General features: G+C 37.6%; 1 protein-coding gene and 1 long non-coding RNA gene across 15 annotated transcripts in view; one reads left to right on the forward strand and one right to left on the reverse strand.

Annotated features, from left to right (window-relative positions):
* Positions 1-12,530, forward strand: part of PJA2 (praja ring finger ubiquitin ligase 2) — a 285,426-nt gene that overhangs the window by 200,655 nt on the left and 72,241 nt on the right. The window lies entirely within an intron of this gene.
* LOC144292022 (uncharacterized) overlaps positions 1-12,530 on the reverse strand; it is a 48,009-nt gene that overhangs the window by 31,899 nt on the left and 3,580 nt on the right. For 9 of the 14 annotated variants that reach the window (XR_013359570.1, XR_013359586.1, XR_013359582.1 and 6 more), the window contains exons 2-5: positions 6,484-6,581; positions 3,242-3,321; positions 1,860-1,965; positions 1,675-1,729 (exon numbers count right to left, since the gene is read on the reverse strand). This is a non-coding gene — a long non-coding RNA (uncharacterized LOC144292022). The other 5 variants (XR_013359592.1, XR_013359564.1, XR_013359595.1 and 2 more) reach the window with 5 other exon arrangements.

Genomic DNA, 12,530 nt, shown 5'->3' on the forward strand with positions numbered 1-12,530 from the left:
TAGAAACAAAACTTGCAAATCATAGCGGGCCTTTCTCTGCCTAGCTTGAGATCACATCACCTAGCTTCTTTGCAGTTGAGTGTGAATTCGTGATTAAGTTCTGGCAATGGGATATGAGCTGAAGTAATGTATGTCACTTCCTAGTTATACCAAAAAAACAACACAATTGCCTTACTTTTATCCTTACCCTCTTGGTTGTTGGGAAGAGGAGAAGAGCTGGAATAGAGGTATCTTCATCCCACAGATGGAAACCACGTATTGAAGAGGGGAGAAGAGCCTTATACCACCCACCTCTGGGTTATTATATGAGCAAGAATTATACTTAATTATACTATATACTATACTATACTATAATAAACTACTTAATTTTTTAAAAGACTTTATTTATTTACTTGAAAGGGAGAGAGAGGGAGAGAGAGAGACAGTGTGAGAGGGGGAGCAGAGGGATAAGCAGACTGAGGCAGAGCTCATTCCCAGGACCCCGGGATCATGACCTGAGCTGAAGGCAGGTGCTTAACCGGCTGGGCCACCCAGGCACCCAAGCCACTTTATTTTGAGGGGTTTTGTTACTACTATTTAGCTTATGTACTGTCAGATAGCAAAATTTTAAAAATAAGTTAGATTTATATATTTCATCATGAATAAAAGTCAAAAATACAATTTCTAGTGAAAAGTAAGTTGCTGAACGATTAAAAGGTTTATAGAAGTGAAAATGTGAATGAGAAAGTTACATAGTTTCTATATAAAATATAAGTTTTTATAGTCTTTATATAAAATTATGAAAGGTATACACAGTATGTTACATTCAGTTTAAGAGATACACTTAGGGAAGATGGTAAAACAGTACTCAAAGGACTTTGTTATATTTTATTTGTTTCTGAAAATACTAAGCAAATATTGCAAATTTTATAATTTGGCAAAACTCGGTGGTAAACATGTATATTCATGATAAATATCTCTAAACTCATTCAAATGCTTGAGACATTTCATAACAAAAAATAATTTAAAATAAAAGAATTCATGGAGAAAGTATTATTTGCTTTGAAAGATATATGATTTATTCACACAGTCATATTTTATCAGTTTGTTTTCATTTCATACTGTTACTGTAATAAATTACCACAAAGTTAGTGGCTTAAAAGCACACAAATTTATTATCTTACAGTTTTGAAGGTCAGAAGTCCAATATAGGTCTGGACTGAAATGAAGATGTCAGTGGGGCTGTGTTTTCCTGAAGGTTCTAAGGGAAAATTCATTTCATTACCTTTTCTAACTTTTGTAGAGGCTGCTCACACATTCATCAGCTCATAGTCCCTTCCATCTTTAAAGCCAGCAGTAATGGGTCATGTCTTTCTCAAGATGTGTTCTCTTTCTTGTGGCCTCTTCTTCCTTCATCCCCATTTAAAGTACCATGTTATGACATTAGTCTCACCTGGGATAATCCCTTCATCTTCTTGAATCTTAATTTCATCTGCAACTGTAAGTTCCCCTTGCCATGTAGAATCACATATTCACAGGTTCTGGGAATTAGGACATAGACCCCTTTGAGGAGCCATCACTCTTCCTAACATAGGGTCCATTATGTATTCTTTGTTAACAAGCAATAGAAATTGTCTCTAACTGAAGCAAATAGGAGATTTTTAAGGTGGATAGAGGTTTAGCTAATAGACTTACAGAGAAGCTGAATAATTTTGCGTTGGAAAAGATGTGAAATAGCAGCTTTGGATATCTAGAAAGTAGGAGGTGATAGACAATATTTAATAGACATTATTATCTAAACGAATCAGCTCCAACTATATTTTATTCTTATACTGCTCAAGATTCAAATTCCAGGGAAGGATAGAATATGACTGGTTTACCTTGAGTAGTGTGTCCACTCCTTGGCCAGAGTTGGAATGAACATCTTGATTGAGGGACCCACCAAGATTGTATATGATGAAAGGAAGTTCTTCTCCAATAAAAAACCTAGATATTATCAGAAGGAGAAATAATTGTTAGGCAGACAAAACAGGAGATGCCCACTATAGTAGGAAAAGGTAATAATTGTAGTATCAGCTATGTTGTTATAGAATAATGAAAAATTGTATGTTTTATGAAAAAGTTCCAATTGGGAGTGCCTGGGTGGTGCTTGGGGAGATGGGTATCCAACTCTTGATTTCGGCTCAGGTGATGATCTCAGGGTGGGATTGAGCCCTGCATCGGGCTCCACACTCAGCTGGGAGTTTGTTTGTGATGCTCTCCCTCCATCCCTATCCCTCCCCAAGTAAATAAATAAATCCTTAAAAAAAAAGTTTAGTTTGTCTAGCATAGAACATGAAATTGCACTTGCAAAATTACAACAGGAAAGTGGGCTCAGCTGTGTAGCGTTGCTCCTGAGTGCACACGTGAAAGATTTTACCTAGTGTCATAGGGAATATGCAGCTATGGAATGTTTTAGGATTGAGGAATAATACAATTGAAACTAGCTAAGGAAGCTCAGGTTAATGGCTTTGGGAGCAAATGGAATAGGAAGTCAGATTCAGAGATACGGTTATGCCCCTAATAGTTAAGAACAAATCCTACCTAGTTATTTTTGCTCTCTCTTGGATTAGGAGCTGAATTTCTAGTGAAAGACAAGTCTGATTTCCTAGAAACCAATTTTTTTTTTTTTCAGATCTTTGGAGAACGATGCAAGATTCAAGATTTTCTGTGCTGATATATCTAACAACCCCTACACAGACTCAGCATAATCTCCTACAATAGCGACCACAAAAACAAGCACACACAAAACCTTCTTTTCGGTCCTCTCTCCATTTTTTGTCCATCGGATCCCATAATTATTTACCTAATTATCCCACCTTTTCGGAGTCCATTTTCCCATTATTTAGTAAAAGAATTACACATTCATCGTAGCCACATCTTCAACTGGACTATGTTCTACATAAAATTAAAGATGATTTTCAAGGAAAATAATAAAGTCATACATTTGAAGTTTGATGGTTAGGCTTTAAAAAGAGAAATTAGTGAAGTAAGTTGTCTGAAGGTCAAAAATGTTGCAACTTAGGGATCCCTGGGTGGCGCAGCAGTTTGGCTCCTGCCTTTGGCCCAGGGCGCGATCCTGGAGACCCGGGATCGAATCCCACGTCGGGCTCCCGGTGCATGGAGCCTGCTTCTCCTTCTGCCTATGTCTCTGCCTCTCTCTCTCTCTCTCTCTGTGACTATCATAAATAAATAAAAATTAAAAAAAAATGTTGCAACTTACATACATGATGAAGATAAAAAGAACTCCTGGTCAGAACTCCTGAGGAATCCTAGAAGCAATGTGAAACTCAAGCTGCGAATCTGAAAAGGAATGTAAAGTATTAACAAGTACTACCAATGTACCATCATCATTACCTAGAAATATTTTCCCCTTGCTTCTGAACATCATCCATTTTTATCTGGATTATAACAGCTCTTCTATCTGCCTTGTTTTTCTGGCCAGTGGAATAGATGAGTCATTTCACCATCTGGGCTAGAGGAAAGGGAGATGTATGGCTGAATAAAGCTGAATATTATCTGTGTAATGATGGCCCTGTGGTCCAAAATATCTCTCTTTCTCAGTGTCCTCATCCACACTTAGTCTCTCTCCAAAACAAAATTAGGGGGTATTCTACAAGAGCAATTTCTGGCTACTTATTCCCAGCTCTAAGTCAACATTTCCAAACTTTTGGTAATAGGAAGTCCATGCAACATTGACTTTTTGAAGGTTTGGTGATGGCTGAAAAGGTTGGATTAAATTAATTTAGCAAAACATATAGCAGCATTTTTTTTTTTTTTGAAGTGCCATTCAGAATCCCCCAAAGCAAGATCAGCACTTGAGGAGGAAAATGCCAGTCTTTGCTTAGAGGTGGAGTTAGGGTTGACCAAATGCGTGTTTTCAATTTATCGTGTGTGTGTGTGTGTGCGTGCGTGTGTGTACACGCATGTATACTCTGCTAAATACCAGGGTACAGTGGTGAACAAAGTAGATAGTTATCTTGTCCTCATAGAGTTTAAAGATGAGTGGAATCAAACATGTAAATACATACACATATATATCAAGGAATCTGAGACCTCTATTTAAAACCTAATGGGAGGGGATCCCTGGGTGGCTCAGCGGTTTGGCCCCTGTCTTTGGCCCAGGGCGCGATCCCGGAGTCCCGGGATCAAGTCCCACGTCGGGCTCCTGGCATGGAGCCCGCTTCTCCCTCTGCCTGTGTCTCTGCCTCTCTCTCCTCTCTCTATGACTATCATGAATAAATAATTAAAAAATTAAAATAAATAAATAAATAAATAAAACCTAATGGGGATGCCTGGGTGGCTCAAACTATTAAACCTCCAACTCTCGGTTTTGGTTTGGGTCATGATCTCATGGTTGCGGAATGGAGACCTGTGTTGAGCTCTGCACTCAGTGTGGAATCTGTTTCGGATTCTTTCTCCCTCTCTCTCCCCCTCCACTCCTCCCCACTCGAACTCCTCCTCTCTCCATCTCTAAAATGAATAAATAAAATATTTTTGAAAACTAAAATAAAAATAAAACATTACAACGCCAATTGTCAAATTTTGCTTCTGTAAGATTACTTTCTTTTCATAAAGAGTTAATGCAAGCCATATGGTTCATAGCTTTATATTGTTATATTTTGTATGTATAGCCATATGCTCTGTTTTCAATTTTTTAAATATGGATAAGAATTTCGTAGAAGAAACAAACTTGCTAATAAAATAGAAGCCTGAATACGGACATGCATTGCTGAGGAAAAGATAGAGGTTATGGTGAATCTGTTGATCAAGATATATGAGGTACAGTTGATGAAACTGGTAATGCTCAGCAATAAAAATAGATGACATAAGTGTATATAGAATTTCAGAAATTTAGAGATGAAAAGGATCTTATTAAGATAATAGTCCAAATATTTCATTTTGCAAAAAAGAATAATATGATAACGTTTTTTAGGTTATGGAATTAATCAGTAGAGGAATCAGGATTACAACTGAAATCTCACAACAAGTCACTGTTCTTTCTCCAATATCATTCTAAATTTCCATGGCAGCTGGTTTCCGATTTCAAAATGGCTTTTGTCATCAATCAATCAATCTCATGATCATCATCACTTAAATTTATTGAATGCTCACTATGTGCTGATTACTGATTTAGGCACTAAATTATCTCCTTATACTTTACAATAACTCTTTAGCTTAAGTGCTGTTACAATCTCATTTTTTAGATGTAGAAGACAAGAAGTAAAGAGGTCTTTCAGCTACTAGGAAACAAAACCGAGGTCAAATATTGGTCTTACCCCAGTAGTTAAAACTTTTAACTACTCTTAACTACTCTGCTCTATTCTGAGTAACTAGAGTCATCAGTTCTAAGTCTCATGGGCAAATGTTATAAGAAGAAAATTTTCATCTAATTTAAGGAGAAAATTTCTTAAAAAACAAAAAAAAAAGGAGAAAATTTCTAATATTCCACTTCTGACAATTTAGAATTGAAATGAAACCCTATTTCAATGAGCTCCCCCAATACTATAAATGTTGAAATGGATCTTGGGGAAGGACTTCCGCATTAAGTAGGAAGCTGAACCAGTTGGTATCAGCTCTCCCTTCTAAACCTTCAGATTTTTTGTATCTTTTCACTAATTGTGTGACAGTGTTGTAGATCTCAAAGCCTGTTTGTTCATTTTGCAACTATTAGACTTAGAAGAATGTATTTTCTAAAGGTATCTAAACATTCACATTTCCAAAAGTTATACTGAATGTTGGTTCCGAATGTTGGTTCCAAACTTTGGCTGTGGGCTCTGAAGTGTCATTTCTTTTGAAGCCTCTCTCTTTTCTTTTGGCTGCCCCAATCTTAACCTCCTTCCTATTTGAGGAATTCCCTACTATATATATCTTAAGGGGAGGCAGAGCTTCCCAATGTAGACACAGAAATGTCAGGTATTTGCTTTCCTACTCTCCACTGGCACATGACTGGGGCTCCAGTTAACCAGGTGCCCTCTCTAGGGACTTTGACTCAGGAGCTAGTAGCTATAAAGAAGCAGTCAGGGAAGAATTTGTTTGTCAGCAACAGCAGCCAGTTCTGACTGCAGAATCGCCACAAGCACCATCCTGTGCTGCTGTAGGCTGTATCATCCGTGCTCAGTGGGGTCATAGCAGTTCCTCCCCAGCCTGGTTATGTCACATGCCTCAGGCTGTGATTCTGCATGCCCAGCCTCTGTTCTCACCGGTTTCCCAAGCTTGCTTCTCCAGTCTTCTCTACATGTCTCTACAGTTACCCAATATTTTTTCCATAATTTTCTTTTTTTCCCCTTAGTTAACTAGTTTTGGTGAATTACAATCTTAACTGATACAGTCCCCGTCATAAGAAAATAGGATCTATCGATTTCTGTTGAACTGTATATACTTCCCTTTACAAGTATGAGAATTGTTAGGAATGTAAACTCCACTATATTTCGTGCTCTGTGCCAGGCAATGCTAAAGGCATACCCAGGTGTATGATCCACAGGATGTCCTCTAGGCTGGAATGGTCTATTGCATCAAAGAGTATGTTTGAGCCAGTATGTTATCTCCTCTTCCTCCTGAATCTACATGAAAGTAATAATCAAGAAATTTAAAAGTGTAAGTCATAAATTATAAAAATAATTGGAGGAAAGATATAGCACATGTGAGATCTCAAAATTTTTAGAAAACAGAGATCAAATGCAAGAATTAACTGATTGGAGCCAGGCAGGAAAAAAAGCTAAATACTCAAGGATACTTGGAAAGAATTATTAAAGTTGAGGTGGGAAAGGAGCAAACTTAATCTCAGAGATATTTGATATTTCAGAAAACTAGGCACTGGTATGGAAAATAGGATTTCAACGTGTAACCGATATAAAAGTTTAACAATTTTTGAGATATTTTCCTTTGTATTGAACTATATCTTTATAATCTGCTGTGTACTTTACACTGCTGCGCACCTTAATTCAGAAGTGCCACAAAGCAGGTGCTCAGTAGCCACATGTGGCTAATGGCTACTGTATTGCACAGTGTAGGGTCTATATGAAAGCTACAGAATGAAGATAAATAAAATAGTCAAGTATTTCTCTCCAAGACAAAAAGGTTAACTATGTGTTTTTTAAATTTTATGGAAATTCAATTAATTAACATATAATGTATTATTGGTTTCAGAGGTAGAGGTCAGTGATTCATCAGTTGCACATAACACCCAGTGCTCATGACATCACGTGCCCACCTTACTATCACCCAGTTACCCCATCCCCCCATCCCTACCCCTCCAGTCACCCTCACTTTGTTTCCTATGATTAAGAGTCTCTTATGGTTCACCTCCCTCTTTGATTTCATCTTGTTTTATTTTTCCTCTCTCCCCCTATTACCCTGAAGAAACAGGGTGCAAAATTTTAGCATTTTAGTATTGACAATTCTCTCAGCAAAACAGCTAGTGCTCCTCAAGGTGAGCTCTTCCCCTCGACAACACCCATTCACATTCATTGAACTTATAATTTACTTATTACTTTCAAGCCAGAGCACAAATCAAGGGTTATCGTGCACATGAAGAAAGCTTGTGTTACGAAAAGAATATTGATTTAAAAATACTGTAGATAACACTGAAGGAAATAGAGATACTTCAAAGAATGGAAGGGAACTTTAAAAACAACATAAACCTCTAATTAGAATCTTTGGGCTCAGTAAGATGGCAGTATTAGGAGTTTTATCTTTCCTCCACAGAACACTGATTTTTGACAACCACCCATAGATCAGAGTACCTTGGTAGGAGTCTAGGAGTCCAGGGGAGACAATGGAGCAAAAAATCCAAGAATGTGTGCGTTTAAGAGGTTAAGAAGAAACTTTACCGATGACATCCCTCCCCAAGGCAGCACAGCTCAGGGCCAAAAGAGACCTTTTAAATCTACAATTTCTCCCATTGGGGAAAGTGAGAACATAGTGAATGAGTACCTCTGAAAAATGGAATATTATTTTGCTTTAAAAATATAGAAATCCTGGGACTCCTGTGTCGCTCAGCGGTTAAAGCATCTGCCTTCGGCTCAGGGTGTGATCCTGGAGTCCTAGGATCGAGTCCCGCAGCGGGCTCCCTGCATGGAGCCTGCTTCTCCCACTGCCTGTGTCTCTGCCTCTCTCTCTCTCTCTCTCTCTCTCTCTCTAATAAATAAATAAAGAATCTTAAAAAGCACCGTAGAAACCCTGCCTTTTATACAACATGGATGATCCTAGAGGACATTATTCTAAGTGAAATTAGCTAGATACAGAAAGACAAATACTGTGTGATCTCACTTATATATGGAAACTCAAAAATCAATTCATAGTAACCAAGAGCAGGATGGTGGTTATCAGGGTGAAAGAATCAGGGTAAATTTGTCATAAGGTGCAAATTTTTAATTTTAATATAAATAAGTTCCAGAGACCTAAGCATGGTGACTATAGTTGACAATAATTTATTGCATACTTTAAATCTGCTGAGAGGGTATATCTCAAAAAAAAAAAAAAGAAAGAAAAGGTAACTGTATGATGTGATGAAAATGTTAAAAAGCTTGACTGTGATCATCATTTTACAATGTGTATATATAGCGAAACATCACATTGTATACCTTAAATATGTATAATTTCATTTGTCAGTCATACTTCAGTAAAACTGGGGAGGGAGAGAAACTTTGGGAAGATTCAAGAAAAGATTATATCCAAAAAAATAAGGGCAGTATGGCCTAAAGGAGAGAGAAAACTTAGAAATTAAAAATATGATGGCTGAAAAAAATAGTTCAATGTAAAGAATTAAAGTCTAAAAACTCTAGGAAAACTGAAGAAAACTAGAGAGGATGAAAAGGTTAGAGAAAAGAATTGCAAGCTATCTAAAACGCAAAGAAAAGAGAGGGGAAGAAATTAGCAATCTAATAATATAGAAAAATTTCTCTGGGCTCAAAGATTGAGTTCTATATTTATACAGAAAAAAATTTTACTTAATGCCTAAACAGATGAATCAAAATAAACCCACATTTAGAACAAATTGTTACAAAATTTTAGAACAAAAATTATACAGAAAATGTGCTAAAAGCTTCCAGAGAGAAAAAAAAAAAAGCAGGTCATCCATTGTTGTTATTATTCATAATCAGTTTCAGAAAACTTAATACACTTTTGCAAGTTTAAGCAGAAAAAAAAGATTTATTGCATTATATAAAATGGCTGGTTGAACTGATGAAATAAGATTTAATCTGGGCATCCAAGAATGATCTCCCAAACCACACCGAAAAAGTGGGCCACCGAGAGAGCATCTGTTCTTGCCATCAGCAGAAACACAGCACCAACAGCTGCTGGGTGATCCAAGGAAACTATCACTGTAACCCCAGCTCCAGAACCCCATCACTTCCACCACGATCCACAGAATTCTAGACCAGGCACCAGTATCTTTTCACAGCTCACAGTGATCCTTCCAATTCCTCCAACCTGAGTTTGCAGCAGAAATAACCAAAATGGTAGAAGAGTGGCATTGACTTAAGACCCTCATTTTCGCCTTGCAAATCTCCCATGGATGTGGAATTGGCAGACTCCAAATCACACCCGTAACTGTAGCAGCTACAGGATCTAAGCGAAGTTCTAAAGGTTCTAATTTCTCCAACATAGAGGGATATGTTAGAAGGTTGTAATAAAGGCTGAAGGCTGAAGAAGCCAGTCATTATCGTCCATCATAGTATGGCCCCACGCTCGTTTTAGGATTAAACTTTTACACAAAAACAGCTACCATATAACGCCATTTAGTTTCTCTGGGAAAGGAGAGAACCAACATCTTATCAATCACCACACCTGCTTCTCAGTCCTATGTTGATGTGCAGACACCTAGTGGTTCTCAAATCCTAGCCTGATTTAGAATCCCCCGGTGGGTTCATTAACCACAGTGCTGGACCCCACTCCCCATGTTTCTGACTCAGTAAGACTAGGATACAATGTGAAAATTTGAATTCAGTTCCTAGGTGATGCTGCTTGTAAAGTTTCAATAGTATGAGAACCATAGGTGGAAATCATAGAATGAATAATGTCACCAGCTGTAATTGGTGGAGCATTTATAATTTCTTTTTTCAAGTACCTATTTCATGTTCTTTTCCTTCAATGAGGATGCGGCTGGTCAAAGCTCTTTGACTATTTCTGAGGATTCTCAGCATAAACTTGGAACCCACGATTGTAGACAGCTCCTCCTCGGCCAGCATGGGTCATTGAATCCCACTTAAGTACCTCGGGACACTGGGTGGCTCAGTGATTGAGTATCTGCCTTTGGCTCAGGTCGTGACCCTGGGGTCCCAGGATGGAGTCCCACATGGGGCTCCCCATAGGGAATCTGCTTCTCTCTCTGCCTATGTCTCTGCCTCTGTGTGTGTCTCTCATAAATAAATAAATAAATAAATAAATAAATAAATAAATAAATAAATAATTTAATTAAAATCTTTAAAAGAAATAATAAATTAATTAAAATCTTTAAAAGAAATCTTTCCCCATCACCTCTTTCACCACTAGGTGGACCTTATGTCTTCAGGAAATACACTTCCAGGGAGTGTTTCATGACAGTTTAGTGTTTATCTGTTACATCACCTAGGGTTGCTTAATTAGGATGACCTTTTGTAACAAAATACTGTAAATTCATAGTACTGGCTTACCGGTTGGTCAGCGAGTGGTGAAGCAACTGATTTCAGACGCTGGAAAGATGGAGATCCGTGCTATGCAATCTCAAAGCATTTGATTAAACAAACAGCTATCACTGTGGTAACGTGGGATGTGGACAAAGTGCTCCAGGAAAAATGTTTTGAAAACAGAATGTTAGAGGTGTATCTTGTTACTACCGATTGTTTAGCAAAGTATGAGATTAAAGAGATGAGCTCAGACAAGAAATGGTTGTGTGCAAATAGGAATAAAATAGAGAAATTTGGGGGCAAAATAGAGAAATTTGGGGGCTGCAAATGATTGGAAAAATGAACTTCCACCAGACCCTGAACTGTAGATAAAAGACTAAGAAAAATAAAATAAAATAATAAAAAATAAATAAAAATAAAAGACTAAGAAAGGTTTTGATCGACACGGGACAATTCAGACTAATATTTAGGGGGGGAAATCCAGTTTAAGAATATAGCTTTCCCATCTAAACCTGACAGTCATTACTGTTAAATTGAAAGAGAAGCATGGAGGCTAAGATGTAGAGATTAAACCAGACTTGAGAATTAAATCTGGCACAGAACTTTGGATAATGGCTCCTATATCATAAAACTGCTTGGAAGAAAAATATCAGAACTTTTGTTAAGATTGGAAGGAGTTATATTGATAACTATTGAGTCTACATTAGAAATGCATTTCCCTGTTCAAACTTTAAAACAACCATTTGGTGGACTTCTGGTTGCAACCACACAACAAGTTAACTTTCATCAGACTAACTTTCCCACTTAAAGCAATTATAAAAACTGGGGAAACACGTAAAACAAATGTTTGAAGGCATTGAAGAGTTAGCAAAGCAAGTAGAACTTGACAGCCTGTGATTCTTGAGAGAATTTAAACCCCAAGGTGAACTTCACGTTACTCTGGCTTTTCCCCTGAGCATATACATCAAATTGTGGTATCAAGGACCAGAGTCCAAGCAGAATTTGGTTCTCTTAGTCCACGGTGGAAACAAGAGGTCAGAGTACAAAGTCGCCAAAATGGTGAAACTAGAATGGAAAGTCCCCAAAAGGAAGGAACTGCAAATAAGGAACCTCAAAATCTTCATATAAATTCCCTTAAAGTTATTGGCTGACTCTTAAATGATGCAGGCAAAGAGCAAGATTCCAAGAAACCAAGCAGAAAACAGTGACTGAAGATTATAAAGAACTAGGGAGAGGTTTCAGTCGTCATGCAGTCTGGGAGTCAAAGACAGGAATGTAAGTCCTGCCAAAAGACAGAGATCTTAGTAAATATCCCAGGTCTCCGGTTGAGACCCCAAAAGGTAACACTCTAAGAGTCAGAACCACATCCAATGCATAAGGGCTACATCCTACTAGGAAAGACAAAACCTAAGTGGAGTAGTCTAACAGAGCTTAAGACCGAGCTTCCAGGTTCAAGGTGACCTGCTGGTACATCATGATCACTAATAACTGTGTCCATGCTAGGCTAATAAAAAAACTCAGAAATCCTTCACATTCTTTTCTTCCACCCTTCCTTTATTCTATCGGCTAGATGGTGGTACTCAAACTTTAAATGAAAGCCACATATTGAAGATGATTGAGCTCAGGTCCCTAAATGTGAAGCAGAGCTTCCCGCCTGTCCTACTGAATGGGTGTTTAATAATAAATTAATTTATTACATAGTCTTACATAGGTACCACTGAGTCCCAAGGATTTTAGTTGTTTCAGTGGCTAGAGTATCTTAAACAACCTAATATATACCTCGTATAACCTCTCTATCACCTCATTTAAATGGATGGCATAGTTTTAATTATATCTGGTTTTTTAGTTGAAGAAAGTTAGGCTCAAGACAATGGAATGACCAATGTAAACTAAGGTCATTCC

The sequence above is a fragment of the Canis aureus genome, chromosome 2 (genome assembly GCF_053574225.1).
Source record: "Canis aureus isolate CA01 chromosome 2, VMU_Caureus_v.1.0, whole genome shotgun sequence".
In the NCBI taxonomy this organism is placed as follows: Eukaryota; Metazoa; Chordata; class Mammalia; order Carnivora; family Canidae; genus Canis; species Canis aureus.